The sequence below is a fragment of the Lacerta agilis genome, chromosome 3 (assembly GCF_009819535.1).
Source record: "Lacerta agilis isolate rLacAgi1 chromosome 3, rLacAgi1.pri, whole genome shotgun sequence".
Classification (NCBI taxonomy): Eukaryota; Metazoa; Chordata; class Lepidosauria; order Squamata; family Lacertidae; genus Lacerta; species Lacerta agilis.
Window position 1 is genome coordinate 38,167,724 of NC_046314.1, and position 22,025 is coordinate 38,189,748.

The following is a 22,025-nucleotide window of genomic DNA, read 5'->3' on the forward strand; positions in this document are numbered from 1 at the left end:
TAGCAGGGGTCGCGCTTTCCCCGGAGCTGCTCCCGCTCGCCCTGCGCAGCCTTAGGTTGCCTCTAGAGCTTTTGCTGGTTCTGCTTGGGAATGTCCTCTGAAGTTTTTTATATGGGCTTTCTCGCTCTTCCGGGGATCCGAGCCACCCTCCGCTTGCCCACGCCCCTCTCATCTGCATAGGGACGCTTCTTCTCCTTCCCTCCCTACACCCCCCCCCCCGCCCAGGCCTTTCCTGACACGCCCCTTCATATTTGCATAAACAGCTGGTCCCTATGCTTTCCACAGCCGCTTTTCTAGAGCCGCTTCCTCCTCCCCCATGCCAAACAAATCCTCTCCTTTCTGGAAGGGGAAGAAAGGTGAAAGTTGGAAGGATCTGGATCCTGCTGGAACATCCTGGAGGGAGCTGGCAAAAAAAAAAAGTGACACACTGAGGGTTTGGCGGGGGCGGCTCTGTAGGCGAGAGGGCTGCAATTTTTATTTATTTATTTTTAAAAAATCAAGTCAACTAGGGACCCGCGGGCGTTAGATCAGGAACAGGGGGTGGGAGTTGTGTCAGCCTGCATGTGGAACATTCTCTGGCTCTCCCTGCTGAGTCTGTGCTTTGCGATTGTGTCGAGCTGAAACGGGAGGGAGGCCGAGAGGGAGGGGTAGGTTACATTTTCACCCAGGGATGGAATCAATTGCTGAGCCGGGGACGTTTCGCACTAATAAATAGCCAGCCCTGGGGTCTGTGAGAAAGGGTGGTTCCTTTTTCAAAAACCATTTTGAAAACAGCTCTCTGGATTTCTAGAGTTCCTGGGATCTGGCTTTGTTTGAACTGCGTTCAGTTGTCAAAGCACTTACTCTACAGAGGACGCCCCCCCCCCCCCGCCGCTGCTTTTTCTTTCTATTGAATTGTCAGGAGAGCAGTCCAGAAAGGAGTAGGAGGCGACACTGCATGGCTGCGCGGTGCACCTTAAGCGGCAAGATTCCCGTGGATGTTCATGGAACAAAAGAAACTGCCAAAGGGGGGGGGGGTGGCGGGGAATCACAGGCATCTGAACACGGCGTACTCAGTATTTTACAGCGCCCAGGGGACCTAAGAAGGATCCAGCTGCACCAGGCTAGTGAAGCAGCGATGCCTTCTGGTTTTTGAAGCTATTTGTAAAGCACGGGACAAAGCGGAAAACAGCTTCCCAGGCGGCGTTTAAAGAAAGCTGGAGTGGCGAGGGACACCCCGGCCCAGACATTATTCCCCGGCCCGGAATAAAAGGTAGAATGCAGGTGCGCCTGGCAACCAGAACCCCCGTTCCAAGTACTGTCCTTAAAAATATGTATCCCGGTGGAATACGGGTGGGGGCGCTTTTAAGATTGGGGAGATCAAGACGTTTTGGGACTGGATTCTGGCAATAATCCTGGGCAAAGAAAGCCGTGATTTGCAGCTGGAAATAATAAAAATGCCTGCAGGAACTGGCTAGGAAGAAAACCAGAGTTCACCACCACCTGTTGCTGCGAAGGACAGGAGTAAGTGCAAAATAGCGGTGCCAGCTTTTTATTAGACCACCTTCCATTTGGCCAGATCCGTAGTGCTGTGCAGCTAGCACGTCATTTCACAGGAAGAAGTTGGCCTAATCCAAAATGTTGTCACCTACTCCTCTCTTGTATTTATTCTCTGAAAGTAGCTCCCCAGTGCGCCGTGGATTTAACAGCCCAATGGCAGAACCATCGCCTTCCGTTCCAGCTGCGAGATGGAACTGCGCACAAGCAGCCCGGGGGTGGGGGGGGAGAGCAGATTCTCCTTCCTGTGGATTCTACAGAACACACAGCAAAATACACACGATATAATGCAAAGGTTGTCTGCTTGGAGAACCAGCCCCTTTTATTGCTGCTAGACTTTCTTTTTTCTACTGGAAAAACCTAAAAGGTCGTTAAACGAGGGTTAGATTTCCTTAGCTGCGCAGTTGTGAATGTTCCTGGAAAAAAAGTTTGCGTTTGATAATGCATGCACGATGGGTAATGGGGGATATATATAAATATATATAAACTCACTTTTATATATATATAAACTCACTCTTCTCTCTCTCCCAGCGGTTTAATTCTTCAGTGCGTGACCACAGAATAATCTGACATCTGAGCAATCTAGGGGTAAAGCGCGATTTCCCAGAGACTCCACCTGCGCAGATTCGATTCCTCTTTATATATTTGGTGCGTAGGACTTTAGAGGCATGACAGAGCAGGATTGGTGCCCGAGGACTCGTGCATGGTCGAAGAGGTGGCTGTCACGTTTCTCGCAGGAATATGAAGGCTAAAGAGAGGCGCAGAGGGGGGGTCCACGAAAACAGCAGCGGCAGCGGCGGCAGCAGCTGGAGGAGCAATAATAGGAATGGAGCAGATAGAACGTCACAGGTACTGACGTTCCAGCAACAGCTGCAGGGCTATTCCGAAAGCCTGTGATGTGAGAAGAGCCTGGCCAATCAGCGCCGGTTTGGCCGTGACGCTTTATTTTCCTCCTACAGGCCTCTGGAGTGAAGAGCCAATCGGAGAAGGGCTCGAGAAGCAGCGTAAGCGTGCCAGGTCCGAGTGAATGAGCCGTGGGAGGGAAGGAGGGAGGGGAAGAGTAAACACGCCCACGCACAGAAGAGCTGCCTATTCACAGGCGCTTGCGAGAAGATCCTGCGTCTTAGGAGCCTCGTTGTACTGCGGGGCGAGAAAAAAAAGGCCTTTCCCCTCTTTTCCCCCCTTCCCAATTAGCAGTGGTCGGAGGGAGGAAGTGCTGCCTTTAGGGCTAGGTTGTAGTGGGGAACGCAAGCTCGGGCTGCTACTCCGGGAAGGTTTATCTGTAAAAGCCGTGGGGTTGCAGAGAGAGATGGGCAATGTCAGTCTTTAATAGGAGGCCTTGACTGCGAGGCAGCTGCTGGCTTTCGCTGTGAAAGTTTGCCCGCGTTTGTAGTGGGCTACAAACTGCTGTGGCAACACAGCTTAATGACTTGATGCTGCCTGGACCACACGCCCGAAACCAGGGCTAGCCCAATGTGATGTGCGTGTCCCCCCCCCATCCTTGTCACAAGATGATGGTGATGATGGCCAGTGATCAGGAATGGCCAACAATCCAACAATGTCGGGGGGTGGCACCATATTGGCTACCTTTGCCCTGCTAGATATGTGAAGATGGCATTATTCCCATCATTAGTCGCACGCGATCTGGGACTGAGCATAAAACATAGTTTAATAGCTGCAGCCAAAGGGTTGTTGGCCTGTGGGAGGAAGAGCAGTGAAGCAGGGCGGGGACACTCTATATATGAGAGCAAATGTGGTCAGACTTTAGCAGACCAGGGTTCAAATCCCCATTGGGCCCCGAAGTTCACTGGCTGACCTTGGGCCAGCCCTGCCTCTCAACACAACAGGGTTGTGCGCGGGGGGGGGGGGGCTACCTTCAAACCTTCCCTCCCATCCGGACGTGGCTGTCATGGGGACAGCGCAGCATCTCTCCGCCAACCTAGCATTTCTCGCTCTCCTCTGGAGGGGGGAGATGAGAGGCTTCTCTTTAAATGAGATGGGACGTGCTTCGGAGGACCCCATCTCTTAAATGGCACCCCTGGGAGGAAAAACAAAAAACAAAAGGAGGCCTAAGAGCATGGGAGCAGCCAGGGGTGCGGGTGCGGGAGGGCAGCTGTCCCCCTAAACCAAATAAATAAAAAAATAAAAAAACTTAACTAACTGACCAATTGTGTCACAGATAACTCGGTTCTGCCCCCTAACATAAAGCATGCCTCCCCATAAAATAAATCCTGGTTACGCTGATGCCAGAGAGAGAGAGGTGGAGGAGGGGCTTTGGGGGAAGTAGGAACTTCCAACAAGAGATAGTTGGTCGTGTGAATAGGATAGAGCTAAAATTGTAGTAGTAGTAGTAGTAGTAGCAATAATAAAATCCAGACTTTGATTGCACTTTAAAAAGACACTGAGGTTTTCCTTGAAGGTGGTGGGGGGGGGGAGAGCACTCGCTGCTTTGTGGGAACTGCCAACCCCTCTCCCCACCCCCTTTCTCCGCTGAGCAGCTGAGGGGGAGGCGGCGCTTTCTCGCGCGCGCAGCTCCCGCCCCTTCGGAGGGGGCTCAGGCGAGCGCGACCTGCCACTTTCTCCCCGAGGAGACTTGTGGCCGAGGGCGCGCGTCGCGTGGCAATGACGTCCCCTGCCGGCTAAGGAGCAAGGTGCACCCCCTTCCTCGGGCGGAGGGGGGCCCCTGTGTCCCGAATGCCCTCTGCCGGGCTGTGTTCTCCTTTTCCTTGAACGGTGTGGAGAGAGAACGGCCAGAGGGCGGCTACCACAGTTAAATAATTCTGGTACGGAGCCTGCCAGCCTGTGTGGCTCATTTCTGAAGTAGCTTCAGAAGCAAGGAAAGATCGGTGAGGAAAGGAAAAATGGAACGCGGGGAGGAATGTAGGGTCACAAAATAAAATAAAACAAAACAAAACCCAGTGATCATTTCAAACGTTTTTCAGGATACCCTGTTGGGGTTGTTGTGGAGGAATTACTGTTTACCAGCGTTCAAATAGCATTAACTCAGCAGGTAAATTTAGGAAGAACTTGACTCTCTCTCTACAGTAATCCTCATGGCTTACTTAGAGACTCTCCCCACCAAAAAAAACCTGTTCTCAAATCACAGCTTATTTCTGTGTCTACCACAGACTGCACTGCTACATAAAGGTAAAGGTCAAGGACCCCTGGATGGTTAAGCCCAATCAAAGGCGACTATGGGGTTGCGGCACTTATCTTGCTTCAGGCTGAGGGAGCCGGCGTTTGTCCACAGGCAGCTTTCCGAGTCATGTGGCCATCATGACTAAACCACTTCTGGCGCAACGGAACACCATGACAGAAACCAGAGCGCAACACCGTTTACCTTCCCGCCACAGTGGTACTTATTTATCTACCTGCACTGGCGTGCTTTTGAACTGCTAGGTTGGCAGAAACTGGGACAGAGCAATGGGACATAGTCAATGCTATATACTGTCACCATGCGCAAACCCAGGAATCTTCTCTTTTACCTGGTTTCTTAGATGGATCCCACCAGATGATCTACCATGAGTTACATTATACCATAGTCACATCTCACTTCCTTGTCCATTGCATCATAAACATTGCATATCCAGAGTTCTATGGTACAAAAGCCACCATCTCATGTCTCTTCATATCCTTGTTGAAAGACAGAACCGTGAAAATTGTGGATGTAGAACTTTGCATATTTCCAAAATATTTACAACTAAACATGTGTAGCATTTGCAGCACTTTGGCTAAGTTTGAAATGAATTAATTAAAACATAAATGTTTATAAGCAGAACACAGCAAGTCTGCAAATGAGTTTTAAAAGCCTAAGCAGTTACTTGGCTATTGGTAAAATGTGCAAAAAGATTGCACTCTGGAGCTTAAGGTAAAGTTTGCGATATATTGGTTGTCAAGCTGAACAATTTTAAACTTTTATGTCCACAGTGGACCAAATATTGTTAAGCATTCATAGGAATATGATTGTGCCCTGCAGCTTAAAATAAGCTCTGCAAACCTTTATGGTTGCAAAGAGACTTATCCTTCAAGGCTGGATGGATTAACTCTCACCATCTACTATTCAGTGGTCTGAAGTTCTTAGACCTTTTCTGAATTTGAACACCTATTTGAATCTATGGACAACTTAAAATATATTTCTGAGTGCTGGATTATTTTTTATTATTAATGTAGGATATCATTTTTTTGTTATATTTGCAAAAAAGCTAATATTTTTAAAATTATAAGTAATGTGGATATGAGAAGTTGGATATTGGAATTAAGAATTATGCTATAGATTATGATTTACAACAAACTGCTGCAGTGGGGAGTGCCCATTTACTGTTCCAGCTAAGCAGTTAGCCACACCCTTCTTTAAGGTACCCCATTCCATTCCATTCCGCCTCCTCCTTGTTTTACTTTGTCACCCCACCCAACAGTCAATATTCCATTGCTATTGAGCATGCCCTGTCCTCAGAGCTGGATTTAGAGCATTGCACGCAATTCACTGCACAGGGTGCTGAGCTGAAAGGGCACAAAACTGAGAAGGTGCATAATTGATAAGATCCATTTGGAGGTGCCAAATTTTGACCTTGTACATATTATGAAAGGTTACCCAAGTCTGCTCCTGCTGTCCTAGTCAGATTGTTTTGCAGTTCCCCTGCCTTAGGAGTTTTTATGCACAAGATTTCTGTACTTCTACAAAATTTGGGATTCCTCCAAAACTGCTCACACCTCCTTCTTGTTCATGTGTGTTGTCACTTTGACTACATTAGCAGAGGCATTCATGCTTGAACATCAGAAATGGAGGGAATGATGCTTTTAAATTCTAATTAAACATAGGTAGTAAAGGTAAAGGACCCCTGGGCGGTTAAGCCCAGTCTAATTTTACTATGGAGTGCGGCACTCATCTCCCATTTTCAGTCTGAGGGAGCCGGTGTTTGTCTGCAGACAGCTTTTCCAGGTCATGACTAAACCACTTCTGGTGCAACGGGACATCATGATGGAAGCCAGAGTGCACGGAAGCGCTGTTTACCTTCCCGCCACAGTGGTACCTATTTATCTACTTGCACTGGTATGCTTTCAAACTGCTCAGTTAACAGTTATTAAGCATAACTCTAGCACATTGGGGAAACACTCTGCAGAAGAAGAGATCTGAGGCTGAAGGACAACGGAAAAGGGTGGTTCATGGAGACTGAGTTGGAAGTGAGCAGAATATGTGATACTCCACATGTTTACTACATAAACCACCTAGCTGCCTTAACTTACCATTTTCATGTTTTCTGGTGTGTAAATAAATTTGTGAACACCTCAGTTCTTCTCTTAGGCCCAATCTATATCTAATGGTAAGCATATGGTATAATATTTTGTGTTTATTTTTAAAAGCAGCTGCTGGAGGCCCATTTAGGATCAGGACTGAGGAATATAGAGTTCAGCCCTTTCTCCTCCCACAGTGTCCACAAAAATAGTTCCTTCTAACTTACTATTTGGTTTAGGAGGGACGCTCTCACTGGTGCCAATGAAATGCAAATAAAAGCTCCTGAGGGCCGCATTCGTTTGCACAATGGCAAAAAAATGGTTAAACTCCTGCTCTCCATGGTCCTGAACCAAACCAGGGCCTTCAGCAGCTTCTGTTTGCATTGTTGTTGTTGTTGTTGTTGTTGTTGTTGTTGTTGTTGTTTAAAAAATGCATGTGACATTAAATCCCCAAAACCAGTATCATTCTGATTTCAAAACCATTTGAATAGTGAATCTCAGGTACATACAAAAAACCATTTCCCAGGGATGTTCTACATGTCTGACATCAGGGGTGGGGATAGTATCGTGGAGGAGCATTTGACTTCCCTGCCACTTACTGCCTGCCCACTGCAGCCGTACCTGTGTCTATCTGGAAGCAAGCTCTATTGAATTCAGTAGAACTTACTCCCAGACTAAATGGGTTAGAATATTCTTCATATGGTAGAACCATAGGACCATAGCTATGTTATACCTGCATTAGCCCTGGAAGTATATCCGCTGTTATAGTGGAACCTTGGAATCATGTAAGGTGGGTCATTCACTTGGAAGTATGGGACTAGTGATTTTCGTACACAGTTATTTTAGAAATTTGTAAGAGGTGATTTACAAATAGGATTTATCCATGTAAACATGCTCTAACTTTTGAAATGCTGCATATCCCAGAAGAAACCCAATATTTTGTTATACTTGCACACTGCTTGCTTCTCTATACTTCTCATGGACATGGGGCAATTTAGCATAAATCAAACAAACTATTCCAGTCTTTTTAAAGTTGCCGACCACAATTCTCACAGGGGGGAATCAGATCTACTGGTTTGTGGTAAGGAAGCACTTAAAATCCAGCCCAACCCTGCCTTTTCAAGCACAAAATAGATTAAAGATGCAACATATGGTCTTTGTATTTTACATCTATGTGTATACTTATGCAAATCTGCATGGTCTTTACAAAATTGCATTTTCAACTTCCAAAAGTATTTATGGATTCTTTTTCCACATAGGGATCAGGCAGCTCCTGAGAGACAAAAAGGACTTTCACCCATCTTAACTAGGAAGCAAAGGAAACTGCTTACATTTCTCAACACTTAGGGAGCAAGTAGATATTATTTATCACAAGAACCAGCTGAAGAGTACCACTCCCCATCTGTAAAATGGAATCATATTGTCAATGTCCAGAAGCAAGCAAACTGATTTTTTCCCCCTAGGAAACAAAGCTAGCAACTTCTTCTACCCATGGCTATCTATGAAAAAGAGAGCATTTCAGCAACAGAGGCTAGGAGGGAGGAGAGATGAGGGAGAAATGGGCAGGGGAAGTTACCAGGAGTTCCATCTGCACCAAAAAAGAAAAGCCAACAAGATGGCATATACTTCCAAACAAACAGACACTTCATCTGATGGCTGTTTTACGAGACTTCACATCTTTGATATATTACCGGGTATTTGCCTGTCACTGAACTCACCCAGATCTTGGGTGCTTCAGGAAGGTTGAATTCAACACAACGCTAAGGATTCTCTTTGCATGACAGAACATTATCCACCTCCTCCTGCATCCCCTAAATCTGTTCAGGGATCATTATCCATCTCCTCCTGCACCCCCTAAATCTGTTCAGGGATTTTCCCCAACCATCCAAAACAGATTGGAGGGGTAGGGCAGGGTGCATTTGCATGGAGGAGAGGCAGAAAATTCCCTTGTGCTAGCATTAACCTTTGCACTACTGCAAACGGTTCTTTGAATACTGCCCACTCACTGTTCTTGCATACTAAGCGGCATAACTTTCCATTTGTCATTCACCGTGTCACTTTGCCACTCACTCTACCTTGGGCAACAAATCTTAATTTCACATTAAAACACTTGGTGCAGGACTACCCTGCAGATCATGAGAAAAAAGGAAAGCTATTTATGGAGGCAAGTCATGTGGAAATGGAACAAAACATGTGTGTATAAGCTTCTGGTGGCAAAGTATGTGAACCTGCATTCCAATTTCTTATGTTGGCCCAAATGAAGTGAAATATTTAAGCATAATAATCAGTAACTTAAACTAGGATAATTATATTGCCGCAATTGTGGGGAAATTTGCATAGGTTAAACAGGTCTTCTTGGTTACACTTGTGTGGGGCTGCTGGCGTCACTGCTGTTATGAACATTAATTCAGTTCATGAACGCATTTCATATCATTATAATATGGAATATACATGTAGTTAAAAGAACGATTTATCAGGATTCTTAAGCTTTATTGTGTTCAGTTTGAAAAGTTTTATCAGTCTCATAAGAGGAAAAATGTAAATGTCATCTTATTATAATAGTGAATCTGCACATTTGGTGTGGATTTTGTTTAAGGTTTTACTGTAATTTTTGGTCTGTCAACATCATACATGGAGTGTATGGAGTGTTATGGGGGGGGTAGTGTCTCTGATGGGGAACATGTCATGCTCCTTCTGGGGTAGTTTGTCCATCTTTGCTCTCCACCCTGCACTCAGCTTTCACCTGTGGCTCCTACAAGCTGTCAGCATGCAACAGTGGCCACACCCTGGGAATGGCTTTGATTGGCCGGCTAAACCAGGTGAGGGTAGCTAATGGGTCTCAAACCCTCAGTGAGTTAGGGACTTCCCCTGCCTGCAAAGACAGGCTCCAGCAGATTGACTGGATGAGACCAATAGTGGATTCAATGGTCAAGTAGGTGCTTTCTGTGCATGCCATAGAGGGAAGTGAGAGGCAGATGGGAAGGTAGCCCCTCTAGGTGAAGGAATGCTCTGATCCCAAACCTCCATTGCCCTCCTGCGATGCGCATCCATAAGAGATGTGTTTCTAGAATAAACCCCAAGGAAAACTCTGAACCCACTGCCTTGCAGGACATCTTTGGGAGAAGAAAGGGCTAAGGAGTAAACCCAACACAAATCCAGAGCGGAGTCCCTAAGATGGTAGGATGACGTCTTGTACACCTCCTTCTGCCAACTCATGTAGCCAAGCTGTTGCCAAACGTGTTCTGTTTTCCTTTGGACCATATCAGCAAGGCTGAGAAGTAGGTCTTGTCCTCTGCACAGCCCAGGACCTCCATACACACAACCCAGGCTTGAACTCCACAGTTGCCCCATGTGTTTTATTCAGTGCTGAAGCCAGTTCTTTTCTGAGACCAGAATAGAGAGAAAAAGACAGCAGATAAAGTGGAAGTTCTTCTACCAAATCAGAGTCAAACATCTTTATCTCATAAAACACACAATTCTCTTCAGGGGTCTACCAAACATGGTTTGGAAATGGAGGAAAGCAAATGAGCTTCTTTGCATATAATCTCAATTAAATGCTTTTCCATGCAATGTGACTGTTTCAAAACTTGATGGCAGGAACAAAATACTGAAAGACTTATTGATGTTGAATTCTGTTGAACTTCCATAGCTGGAAGCCATCATGGGTAGGTGAGCTGTTGTGCACTTGAAAGATTGTGTGGGATTTTAATCGGTCTTATATACATAGAGGGATGTGCATTGCTGCCTACAGCAAGCACATATCTTCTTTCTGGATGTGCTGAAATTGTGCTTCTACAAGCCTAGTTCTAATGTAGTAATAAATGCTTCTTTCCAAGGCTGCAATCCTCTGAACACTCACCTGCAAGCAAGGCACATTCAACAGAACAGGCATGCTTTGGATCAGGCTTCATGTGTGTTTTGAACACTGGGTTGTATCCAATGCTAATATTAATCAGAGTAGACCCGCTGAAATGAGTATAGATGACTAACTTAAGTTCATTAATTTCAATGGGTCTTCTCTGAGTAGGACCAGCAAGGGATACAACCCACTGCTTGCTCTGCACTGAGAACGCTAACATTGTTTTTCACATACTGTGCTCAAAACTTGTTTTGAAACTGGTTTCAGTTCAAACACAGTTGCGCCTCTGTCTCTTGCATGAAGGCGTCCTCTGATATTTTCCTAGTTTGATGTCTGCCTATTAAGACTGAAAACACTTCCTTCTTTAGCATCAGAAACGATGGCCACAGTTTATTTTGGAAAAGGCAGTGTCACATAGTTTCAAACAAAAGAGTTATTCAAAATGAATATTCATTGGCTAGAATGGAAATCAGAGAGATTTGGAAACAAAAGTATAAATTAGTATTGTACAGTTGTGTTGCTTCTCCTTTTCTTCTTTCTGGCAATGATTTTTTTTCAGGATGGGGGGGGGATAATACTTCACTTATCCTCCTGCATACAATGCTAATATTAGTTTCCAGAGTGGCACAGCTTTTAAAAGTTGCACTGTACATTATTCAAAGCTTTCACAACCACCTCCCAAAGTGTAATGTCACAGAGTTGAGCTCAGCTGAACTGAAGGAACTCTTCCTTGTCTCTTTTGACTTAAACTGTGTGATGATCTGCACACACAAAAAGCAACAAGTCAAGGTTTGCAACTATTACAAGTATAAAGAAACATCCAGAACATTTTAAAAACTCAAGTCAGCATAGAGAATAGTTATTTTATTATCTTATTTGTGTCACCAAGAAAAGCAACAAGACGACATCATTGCTTTCAGAAATATCCCCCCCCAAAACATGGTGTGTGGGTGTATAGATGGATAGATAGATAGATAGATAGATAGATAGATAGATAACTGTCACAAGAGTAGGGAGCAGAAAGAAGAAGTTTAAGAACCGGACTTTACACTGGGGGAAGGCGGAAAGAGTCTTGCAAAGAGATGTGAAATGTTTTTTAGTCTAGAAGTTGACATTTTCCCCAGGACTAATAATAATTCATTTCTTCACATAAGAACAATTAAAGCTAAGGAGAGCACAACCTTAACACCATAGCTCAATGCCCACTTGAAATAATTTTCTCTCCCTCAATTAAATCTTGACCCATGGCGCAACTGCTTTCCTATGGTTGTACCAACCATCTTGGCTTGCTTGATCCATTATAACATCACTCCTAATTCTAATGGAACCTATCCTCACCTCAGTCAGACAGGTTGCTTGGCTTGTCAGGTAGTGGTGACATGTGCCTGGGTCAGTTTACATCTGTTTTGAAATGTGTGGAAAGAATAGTCAGGGTTAAAAACAAGGGTAAGGATAAAGAATGGATTGTAGTGAAACTCTTCCTCTTGTACCTTTTCTCATTACACCTCAAACCCCCATAAGTTTGTTGGGCTAATCTCCCCACCACTGGGTCCATCCACATGGCAATTTTTGGAATGAGATATGAATCTAGTGGACACCAGTCATTGTAGCCTTTGAGTTCATTTGGCACTTGTTGCATACCTATTCACAGGTGTAGACTTACAGGTAGCTATTATGCGAGCAGGAAGAAGTGTGGTCTGCTGAACAATTGTACTGTTAAGCTGGGGGAGGGGAAACTCCTGCCTTTTCCAGTCGTGTAATTCTTGTTTACCATACCAATGCCAACATAGAGCATATATCCCATTGGGAAGGGCATGGCTCTGTGGTAAAGTGCATGCTTTGCATGCAGAAAATCTGAGGTTCACTCTATAGTATTTCTAGTTAAAATACTCAGCAGGCCATTGGGATCCTGGGAGCCACTGTCAGCCAGAGTAGAAAATATTGGACTATATGGATCAGCAGTCACCTCCCTGCTATCTCACATCTCCCACTCTGCCTTCCAGTAAGCAGCAACAACTCCACTGGCAGAGGTCAGGTAAGCACTGTCACTACTGATACAGACCAATGGTCCAGCTCAGTGGCTGCATTTGCACATAACACTAACCAGTGGTTTAGCATTTTGCTCCGAGGGCCTTCTGGTGGTTCCCTCACTGCAAGAAGTGAGGTTACAGGGAACCAAGCAGAGGGCCTTCTCGGTAGTAGTGCCCGCCCTGTGAAATGCCCTCCCATCAGATGTCAAGGAAATAAACAACTATCTGAATTTTAGAAGACATCTGAAGGCAACCTTGTGTCGGGAAAATTTTAATGTCTAATGTTTTACAATTTCTTATGTGCTGTAAGCCGCCCAGAGTGGCTGGGGAAACACAGCCAGATGGGCAGGGTATGAAGAAGAAGAAGAAGAAGAAGAAGAAGAAGAAGAAGAAGAAGAAGAAGAAGAAGAAGAAGAAGAGGAGGAGGAGGAGGAGGAGGAGGAAGAAGAAGAAGAAGAAGAAGAAAGAAAGAACAAGTGTCCACTTGCAAAGTGTATCCTTCAAGTGTCCACTTGCAAAGTGTATCCTTCTAGGCTTTGGTTCCCTTCCAGCATTCATTCCATGCTCCTTTTTAGTGGACATGAATAAAAGATGTAAGGAGAGCCTGGAACACAACAGGGAGACACAGAGAAATGGTGGAAAGGGCAACAAGAGCTGCGGCCAGTGGTCCAGGGTGCTTTAGCAATAATTACCTTATAATAATTACCTCTTGGTACCCTGAACCAAAGAAAATTGGGGATCAGTGTTTTTGAGAATGGCCTATCTATTACTGAGTGTGTCCCATCTTCAGCCATGAGCAGGCAATAAACAGAAATTTTATGGTGGGTGTGCCTAAGGGACTGGCAGAGTATTGCAGAAAGGCTAGAATATAGTGATAGCCTAATAAGTTGAAAGTTATTATTATTTTTCTGAGCAAGCAATTGGATAGTATAGTGACTATTAGGGGTATGCACTGGCCACAAGATTTCTCTACACTCAAGAGGAAAGTCTGGAGTGGGAAAACATGACTCCCCAACAAGGATCCTGTTACTCCAAGAGTTGATGGTGGGTGTGGGCTTCCTTCCCACACAGACAGATTTTGGAGGGGGGGGCAACAGCCAATTCTCAATGGGAGAGAGATCTATCTCTGCATTGGGGAAAGGGGTGGTGGTTGAAAAACAGCTGTGCTGGCCCCAAGGGTTTGTCCATGAAGCGAGGTCCAAGTCCAGTCCTGGGTCTAGGGGTCCAAAGGAGGTCAATCCGGCGGGGAGCAAGGCAGGGAGCAGGTCAAGGTCCAAGGCAGGTTCAGGCACAAGGTTGCAGGTTGAGCACACACTTGCAACTAAGTTGCTCACGCAACTTGGGCTGGGTCTGGCTGGCTTTTATCTGGCCCTATGCTTAGGGCGGTCCCGATCCTCCGGAGACTCGCCTCTCCTCCGGGCCTGGAGGCGAGCACTCCTCCTGCAGACACTTAACTCCCTTCGCCTCTCTGCCCTGAGCCTCTGTAGCTCAGGAGAGGCTGGTGGGTTACTGGACCCAGGGGATGCCTCAGCTTCCTCTGAAGAGGCTGGGAGTGGAGCACCTGCAGGCAATGGGTCCTCCCTCCCATCAGGAGCCAGAGCAGACTCTGCTGATGCCTGCACCTGGGAATCCAGCACAGGTGGGGATCCTTCAGGCTCAAGCCCTGGCCCCGGCTCAGCTGGTTCTGGAGGCGGGGAATCCTGTGCAGGCTGGGATCCCTCAGGTTCAGCATCAGAGTCTGACTCCCAGGCCATCACACCATCCCCCCTCCCAGGCCTCCCCCTCAACCGAGGGGCCGGACCAGGCTTGCTGGGGTAAGCTGCATGGAAATCACGGAGGCAGGCAGGTGCGTGGACGTTTCCCGCTGGTTCCCATGAACGATCCTCAGGCCCATACCCCTTCCAGTCGATGAGGTATTGGAGCTTCCCCCTGCGGTATCGTGAGTCGAGAATGCGCTCCACCTCGTACTCAGGCTCCCCCTCAACCAAAACTGGCTGCGGTCGTGGATTGTCCGGGTGGAACTCGTCGGGCGGGGCGACTGGACTAAGTAGGGACCGGTGGAATACTGGGTGAACCTTGAGCGATGGAGGTAACTGGAGGCGAAACGCCACCGGCGACACCTGCGCAGTGATGGTGAATGGGCCGGCAAACCGTGCATCCAGCTTTCGTGAGGGCCGAGAAGGATGCAGGTGACGGGTAGAGAGCCACACCCGATCGCCAACATGGAGTTCTGGCCCCTCCTGACGATGTCGGTCAGCCTGGGCCTTGTATGCGTCCTTGGCCTGGCGCAGTTGCTCCATCAATAATTGTTGCTGGGACTGAAGCTCCTGAAGCCAGTCTGTCACTGCGGGGACCGCGGAAGCTGGCAGCACGTCCGGGAACAAACGTGGATGGTAGCCGTAGGAGGCCTGGAACGGGGTCTGCCGGGTGGAGGCGTTCACTGCATTGTTGTAGGCGAACTCCGCCAATGGCAAGTGATCGACCCAGTCATCCTGCTGAAAGCTGCAGTAACACCGGAGGTACTGCTCCAGCACCGCATTTGCCCTTTCCGTCTGGCCATCGGTCTGCGGGTGGTGGGCCGAAGATAGACAGACCTCCGTCCCAAGGGTCTGGTGCAGGGCTCGCCAGAAGTGGGATGTGAACTGGACGCCGCGGTCAGAAACCACACGCTCGGGCAGGCCATGCAGGCGGAAGATGTGCTGCAAGTACAGCTGAGCCGTTTCCTTAGCTGTGGGTATGGACGGGCAGGGGGCACAGTGCACCATCTTAGTGAAATGGTCCGTGAAAACCAGGAGGCAGGTACAGTGACGAGATGGGGGCAAGTCCACCACAAAGTCCAGCGAGACCGTGTGCCAGGGACGCGGTGGGACTGGTAATGGCTGGAGCAGACCGGGGGGTCGCCCGGTAGGACCCTTGGCCCGCCGGCAGACGTCGCAACCAGCAACATAGCGTGCCACATCAGCCTTCAGGCGGGGCCACCAGAACTCCCGGCTTACCAGATGGGTGGTCCGGTACCGCCCAAAGTGCCCTGCTGCTGGGGCATCGTGGGACATCTGGAGAACCTCAGCCCGCAATGGTCCTGGTGGGATGTATAGACGACCCTGGTGCAGCAGTAGGCCCTGGTGCAGGGCCAGCCCCGGATATCGAGAGCATGACCCGTCAGACAGTTCCCGGAGCCGTTCCTGTGCCCAAGCATCGACCCGTTGCTGTTCTCGCACCCGAGCCTGCAGCGGCTTGGCCTCCTGAGTGGCCAGGAATGCGGCTGGTGGTAAGATAGTCGTCGGTACTGCCTGCTGTACAGTGTCTGCGACGTCCTCAGGTTTCCGGGACAGGGCATCCGCTTTCCGGTTTTGGGAGCTTGGGATGTAGCGGATCCGGAACTGGAACCGGGAGAAAAACAGCGCCCACCGGATCTGCCTTTGGTTCAACTTGCGGGTGGTCTGGAGGTACTCCAGATTCCGGTGGTCCGTTCTCACTTCCACCGGGTGTCGTGCCCCCTCCAGATGATGGCGCCAGACCTCAAAGGCCACCTTGATGGCCAGTAGTTCCCGCTCCCACACGGTATAGTTACGCTCCGCCGGAAGGAGCTGCCGGGAGTAGTAAGCGCAGGGTAACAGTGGCGCATCGGGTCCGTGTTGCTGAGACAGGATGGCACCGAGAGCCGTACTGGAGGCATCAGTCTCCACCACGAAGGGACGAGAGGGATCAGGGTGCTGTAAAATCGGCGCCCTCTGGAAACAGGCTTTCAACCCCTGAAATGCCACTTCAGCCTCCTCATCCCAGGAGAAGGGCGTCTTGGGGCGCAGCAGTCGGGTTAACGGGGTGGTGCGATGAGCATAATCTGCAATGAAGGTCCGGTAATAGTTGGCGAACCCTAGGAACCGCTGTAAGTCCTTGCGGTTCCGGGGCGCTGCCCACTCTCGAACCGCAGCCACCTTCCCAGGGTCCATCTGCACCCCGTCAGGGGAGAGTCGGTGTCCAAGGAAGTCCACTGACCGCTGGTGGAACTCGCACTTGCTGAGCTTGGCGTACAGGCGGTGCTCCCGCAAGCGCTGCAACACGGACCGAACATGACTCTCGTGACGGGCTGGGTCACGGGAATAAATCAGAATATCATCTAGGTACACCACCACGTATTTGTCTAGCAAGTCCTGGAACACGTGGTTGATGTACCGTTGAAACACGGCGGGCGCGTTGCATAATCCGAACGGCATAACCAGGTATTCAAACTGCCCATACCGGGTCCCGAATGCAGTCTTCCACTCGTCCCCCGCACGGATCCGAATCAAGTTGTAGGCCCCTCGGAGGTCCAGTTTGGTGAACATCTGCGCCCCCTGCACCCGCTCCAGCAATTCTGCAATAAGGGGCAAGGGGTACCGGTCTGGGATGGTGATCTTATTCAGGGCCCGGTAGTCATGGCAGAGGCGAAGCTCCCCACACTTCTTCTTAACGAAGAGTACAGGAGCGGCAGTGGGTGAGGTAGAGGGTCTAATGAACCCACGTTCCAGGTTCTTGCGAAGGAAGTCCTGCAAGGCTTCACGCTCTGGCTCCGAAAGAGAATATAGGCGGCTCACAGGCAGGGGCGCCCCAGGCTGTAGGTCTATGCCGCAGTCGAAGGACCGATGAGGCGGCAGCTTGTCTGCTCCCTGTTCCTCGAACACGTCTAAATAGTCCTGGTACACGGCAGGGAGCGTTGACACAGCCTGCCCCATGGGGGCAGCTGCTACTAACTCGGACTGAGCACGGGAACCCGGGTCTGGGAAGCGTACAGTCCGATTGACCCAGTCGATCTGAACATTGTGTGACTCCAGCCAGTCCATCCCAAGCACCAGGGGAAACCGGGGCATGGTGGCAATGTCCAGGGTTCGCACCTCCCGGTGCTGCTGGTAGCACAGGACCAAGGGCTGGGTCTCCCGAGTAACAGCGCCCGAGCGTAGGAGCCGTCCGTCAATTGCCTCCACCTGTACTGGTTCCGGCTTGTTCTGAAGTGGCACCTGATGCTGAGTGGCGAAGGCAGAGTCCATATAGGAGCGGGTTGCCCCCGAATCCACCAGAGCGTGGGTGAGAATCCAGGGCCCACCGGGGGGGTATAGACGCACCGGTATCATGAGGTGTTGCAATTCCACTGGTGAGGGCCCATCATGCGATGCTTGGGTCCCCAGGTAGCCTGGGCCATCGGCTACTGGGGTTGGCAGTTTTCCCTGCGGCTGGCGTTTCTCAGGGCAGGTTCGGGCGTAGTGTCCACTCCCACCGCAGTAGAGACACAGGTTCCCCTCCCGACGCCGAGTCTTTTCCGAGGGGGAGAGGCGAGGCCGCGCTGCCCCGAGCTGCATCGGCTCCTCCAATGACTCAGCTCTGACCACGGAACTGCAGGGAAGCACCGGCGCCGGGAGCCCGGAGTGCCGGCGGCCCCGGGCCTGGCGACGGTCCTCCAACCGATCGTCTATCTGCAGACTCCGTTGGATGAGGGCATCCAGTGTGGCAGGGCGATCCAACGTGGCCAGCTGATCCAGTATCTCGTCTGAAAGTCCCTCGAGATACTGGTCCCGCAGGGCAGAGTCGTTCCAGGTCAAGTCCTGCGACAGCAGCCGAAATTCCGTGGCGTAGGTGGCCACTGTGGACTTGCCCTGTTTCAACCGCCGAATTGCCCGATTGGCTTGACTCCCCTTCTGAGGGTTGGCGAACGTGGTTTCCAGATGATTGCAAAACCCCGTATAGTCTGTCAGCAAGGGGGAGTCTTGCCGGAGCAGCGGCAACGCCCACTTGGCCGCCTGGTCCTTCAGCAAGCTGATCAGGAAGTGCACCTTGGTGCGGTCGTCAGGGAAATCCCGAGCTCGCCCCTGAATATACAGCTTGGCCTGGGCGAGAAACATGGGAAAGCTGGCTGGGGACCCATCAAATTTCTCTGGCAGGGCCACTGGGTACTTGCCAGGAGCTGGGGCGGCGGCCCCAGGAGCCGGTAGGGCATCCAAACGCTGCTGAAGCGCCGTAACCGCATTGCTTAGCTGCTGCACGGTGTGGGTCAAGGCCTGGTTCTCCTGGGCCAATGCCACTAGCGCAGCCGCCTGGTCAGCCATGGCTACTAGTTCCTCCCGAACGCACCCCAGCGAAGGGGGAGTGCGGGTGTGGCGTGAGCAAACTGTGCTGGCCCCAAGGGTTTGTCCATGAAGCGAGGTCCAAGTCCAGTCCTGGGTCTAGGGGTCCAAAGGAGGTCAATCCGGCGGGGAGCAAGGCAGGGAGCAGGTCAAGGTCCAAGGCAGGTTCAGGCACAAGGTTGCAGGTTGAGCACACGCTTGCAACTAAGTTGCTCACGCAACTTGGGCTGGGTCTGGCTGGCTTTTATCTGGCCCTATGCTTAGGGCGGTCCCGATCCTCCGGAGACTCGCCTCTCCTCCGGGCCTGGAGGCGAGCACTCCTCCTGCAGACACTTAACTCCCTTCGCCTCTCTGCCCTGAGCCTCTGTAGCTCAGGAGAGGCTGGTGGGTTACTGGACCCAGGGGATGCCTCAGCTTCCTCTGAAGAGGCTGGGAGTGGAGCACCTGCAGGCAATGGGTCCTCCCTCCCATCAGGAGCCAGAGCAGACTCTGCTGATGCCTGCACCTGGGAATCCAGCACAGGTGGGGATCCTTCAGGCTCAAGCCCTGGCCCCGGCTCAGCTGGTTCTGGAGGCGGGGAATCCTGTGCAGGCTGGGATCCCTCAGGTTCAGCATCAGAGTCTGACTCCCAGGCCATCACAACAGCATAGATTCATGTGAGAAACAAAGACAGTTTTTTTTAATATATTCAACATCCTTTACCAAAATCGCTTTGATTGTAATGTTTCTTGGGCACTTGAGTCCACAGAATAACAGAACTTCAGGGAGTTCCAGATCTGACTAATGGTGCAATATGATTTGGGCATACGAAAACCTCACCCCAATCACCCATGTTCACTTTGGAAAATGTATAGGCCCACCCCTACTGGCTACACACTTTCTTTTATATCTCCACAAGTAAAAGAAGCTAGAGAAGTTCTCTTTAAAAAAACCTGTGGCTGTGGCAGCCGTTCTGCCAATGGAGCATAAAGCTCTCCCCATCCATTTCTTCAGGGCTGGTTTATCTATAAGTATAGTAGAATAGCCTACAGAAGACTACAGATTCTAGAAGACAATTAAAAGCTGGCAAACTATCAGTTATGGCACCACAATGAATTGAGCTGTCTCCGAAGTTCTAAACTGCTGCTCTGGTCTAGATCAGCGTGAGAATAGCTTCAGCTTAAATAATTTGTTTTTCTGAGTCCCCCCCCCCCAAGTTCCAAAACAGCTTTCGTTTCCTTTTCCAACACAATCTTTTCCAATAAATCCCAGCTGATAAACATCCACTTTTTATTTCATTGCACTTAATTACTGTAAGAAATTACAGTTTGGTTGGTTCTAAGTAACAAATTCCAGTAAATATTGTTAGGTCATATATTATTATAGCATCTGTGTCAGATTATATTATCCTTGTTAAGTAAAACAGTAAAAAATAATAATTTAAAAACCAGCCCCACAGGCAAATAGGACATGTTATTTCAGTTAATTGTAGCATATGACTTTTCATTGTTTATTACCATCTTTAGTTTGACCTTGAAGTACCTTTGCATAGATCAGGTTCTGCAGATTACTTAGAATCTAAAATTAAGATGGTTGCCTGATAAAATTACTAGTGTAGCAAATACCTTCTAAAATGCAATATTTTCTGAGGATGTTAGACGCGTCGTTGGTCAATAGCGATGCCAAAATTAAAGAAATAGGTCAAAAAGGCTGGAAATGATTTAGATAGATGTTTCAAGTCTAATAAACTATAATCTCCAATGTGATTGGCTTAAATAGGTCATGGCTGTCTTCCAAAATCACACTTCTGCCAGAGAACAACTATCCGTTGCCTACTGACTTTGTGTCATTACTTTCCTAGACTGTTTAAACCTGCTCATCCCACTTGATCCACTATGAGATTATTGGTAGTTTGTAAAGTGAGGAGCAGCTGTAACTGAGTGAAGGAGAGTTTAAATTAGGTGAATGACAATATAATCTCATGCAGGTCCTTGCAGAGGTAAACCCCACTACGTATGCATAGGACTGCAGCCTCAAAGTTTAGGTTATAGTGCATTATTTACAGACTGAAGAGACCCCAAATAGATTTTATTAGACTTTATGAGGGAGAGAATTTCCTAGAGAGAATGTACCATGCAGATGAAACAACACACACACACACACACACACACACACCTCTTTTTGCCCAAATTGCAAGCCACACAGGTAGGCTGGCCATTCTACAGACAAGAACCCCCAAAGGGGAAATGGTTTTAAGAGGATTGTATTTTATTTTTGCCCAAGGAAGGCTTGTAGGAAGTTGAGGACAATGGTTGTGTGTTGAGTCGTTTGATTAAAGTGGGTCATATGTGACTGGGAGGTGGGGGGGGTGGGGGTCAATATGACTGGCTCCAGTAGCAATCCTGGTTTCAAATGGATTCTTCAATTCTTACTGTAGAAGAGTGAAACAGAATTAGGTGCTAACCATTCTTTTGAACTGGGGCCTCTACTACTTATATTTACATCAGCAGCTAAACCATGGGTAGGCAAACTAAGGCCCGGGGGCCAGATCCAGCCCAATTGCCTTCTAAATCCAGCCCACGGACAGTCCGGGAATCAGTGTGTTTTTACATGAGTAGAATGTGTGATTTTATTTAAGATGTATCTCTGGGTTATTTGTGGGGCATTGGAATTCATTCTCCCCCCCCCAAAAAAAAAATATAGTCCGGCCCCCCAGAAGGTCTGAGGGACAGTGGACCGGCCCCTTGCTGAAAAAGTTTGCTGACCCCTGAGGTAAACTATATTTTACTCACAGAACTTCAAAGGGAAATTCCAAATTTTAAAAGTACAGTTCTATGCATGGCAACTGAGAAGTGAACCCACCCACCACCCCCAAATTCAGCAGAGCTTACTGCTAGGGAAGCATGTATAGAATCTGTAGCCAAAATATATCATAATCTGTACTGTAATTCCTTTTAAATGTATGAGCGCTATTTTAAGATTTATTTTGCTGATGGAAACAAATGGGAATTTAGACTAATGAATTATTTATGAAAAGCCCATTCATTATTTAATTATTTGCTTGATTTGCTTGATCGATTTTTCAGTAGTTTCTTTAGAGATTAAAATAAAACGGTAAAATGCTGGAACAGCCTATGCAGGTCGCAGAAAGGTTACGGGAAGAGGGGTGGAAGATAGCAATAACTGACACATAAAATGGAGGCTATTCAATGGGAAGCCCCTTTCCCAACTTGTCCAAAATTTGACAGGTCTGATGCCTTGAAGTGGAATGCCTGAAAAATTCATGATGTTTGG